Source organism: Hemiscyllium ocellatum, chromosome 6, assembly GCF_020745735.1.
Source record: "Hemiscyllium ocellatum isolate sHemOce1 chromosome 6, sHemOce1.pat.X.cur, whole genome shotgun sequence".
NCBI classification, from domain to species: Eukaryota; Metazoa; Chordata; class Chondrichthyes; order Orectolobiformes; family Hemiscylliidae; genus Hemiscyllium; species Hemiscyllium ocellatum.
In genome coordinates this window covers 36585432-36587608 of record NC_083406.1, presented here as the reverse complement: position 1 = coordinate 36587608, position 2177 = coordinate 36585432, and the positions used below count along the sequence as shown (strand labels likewise).

The 2177-nt window shown below is 41.0% G+C and overlaps 1 non-coding gene across 1 annotated transcript; it reads right to left on the bottom strand.

Moving 5' to 3' along the window:
• Window positions 1-1382: 1382 nt before the first annotated feature.
• LOC132816998 (U6 spliceosomal RNA) lies at window positions 1383-1491 on the bottom strand. The gene has a single exon (XR_009644837.1). It is a non-coding gene; the product is annotated as a U6 spliceosomal RNA (small nuclear RNA).
• Between the last annotated feature and the right edge of the window lie 686 nt (window positions 1492-2177).

Sequence of the window (2177 nt, the reverse complement as noted above, 5' to 3'; positions counted from 1 at the left end):
TATTGGTTAGGCCACTGTAGGAATATTGCGTGCAATTCTGGTCTACTTCATATCGGAAAGATGTCGTGAATCTTGAAAGGGTTCAGAAAAGATTTACAAGGATGTTGCCAGGGTTAGAGGATCTGAGCTACAAGGGAGAGGCTGAACAGGCTGGGGCTGTTTTCCCTGGAGCGTCAGAGGCTGAGGGATGACCTTATCGAGGTTTACAACATTATGAGGGGCATGGATAGGATAAATAGGCAAAGTCTTTTCCCTGGGATTGGATAGTCCAGAACTAGAGGGCATAGGTTTAGGGTGAGAGGGGAAAGATATAAATGAGACCTGAGGGGCAACCTTTTCACACAGAGGGTGGTACGTGCATGAAATGAGCTATCAGAGGATGTGGTGGAGGCTGGTACAATTGAAACATTTAAGAGGCATTTGGATGGGTATATGAATAGGAAGAGTTTGAGGGGATATGGGCCAGTTGCTGGCAGGTGGGACTAGATTGGATTGGGATATCTGGTTGGCATGGACGGGTTGGACCAAAGGATCTGTTTCCATGCTGTACATCTCTATGACTCTATGACTCTGTTGTCCAATGCCTTTAAAAGAAAAGTCAACATTACATGCAGATCTCAGTTGTCATTCTTCTGGTTCCTTGCTTTTGAAGGTAATGGTTCAGAATAGGTTAATATTCTTGGTACTTTGAGTGTGTATGATACCAGTAGAATGAGTGAAGTCATTGGGATCAGGAAGTTCTGTTTTAACCTTCTGAGGAAGCAGCTCCTCAATGTCCTAATAATTTTGCCTGACCAATTGTAGTAGTACTTGTTGCTATCATGCAGTGTACCTTCTTGTTATCTAACAACTAAGGCTATGCTGTGGGCACTCTATAATGGTTTATTATCTACCAGTAATCATTACATAGGTCTGAAATAAGGCAAAACCAAAGGTGATAGTAACCACCTGAAACAAATCGTATCTAGCAACATACTGACAGATGTGGCGAATACTACAAAGTGCCAGGAATGGTCATCTGGGGAAATACCATTTTTATATTGTTGTGCCCTTGACTTGGCTTTATTGCCTCCTGCAATCTCTCTACTGTTGACAATATTCACTTATCATTGAACATTGCCTTCTGATCATATACAGCACAAGGCTTAGTCCAAACATTCAGATGGAATTATCTTTAAGTACACTGTTATCATGTAAGTTTCCATCACTGTTGTAGATGGTCTAGTACAGATTAATATTAACCCTTTAAAATAACCATACATGAAGAGCTTGTTGTGTAATCAATCTGTTTAGATATTTATGACAATCTCTGGGGCAGGTGGGACTTGAAACTTGACTCCCTAGCCCAGAGATTGTGACAGTACCTCTGTACCACACACAACCCAAAATTAAACTGCTTCACACATTTGTATATCATATCTTTGCAGGGGCCATGCTGATCTTTGATGTATCATTCCAATTTTAGTGTACTTGTGACAGAAAGGAACATAATCCCTACCTGCGGAATATATAATCTTCACATGCATGCAATCTGTGTGACTACCTGTCAACTGAAATGTGCAGACCCAAGCTATTATTCTACAACTTATGATTGCAGTCTTTTTGCAGTATTTGCACTGGTGTCCAAAAACTCTCAGGTCTTTGTTTTTAAAATATTCTGTCCAGTTTGTATTCAACAGGTACAGACACTACACAAAAGCATTTGAATGGTGAGGCTCACTGTACCTAGGTATTGCTAACCCTTTTCACTACCAGGTAGGCCAAATGTTTATTATTCCCTTATGTTATACGCAAATGAAAGCTTCATTAAAGGAGGTTGTGCCTGACAAATCTATTAAAAGTCTTTGAGGAAGTAACAATCAACTTAGACAAAGGCAAGCTAGTGGATGTGAACTATTAGGATTTTCAGAAGCCCTTTGACAATGTGTCACATAAGAGACTGCTCAGTTAAATAAGAAAAAAATGGTATCGGGGAAAGATACTGACATGGATAGAGGATAAGCAATGAGGGAGCTGAAGGGCTTATGCCCAAAATGTTGGTTCTCCTGCTCCTTGGATGCTGCCTGACCTGCTGTGCTTTTCCAGCACCACACTTTGATCTTCAGCATCTGCAGTCCTCACTTTCTCCATGGATAGAGGATTGTCTGACTGGTAGAAGACAGACAATGGGGTGAAGG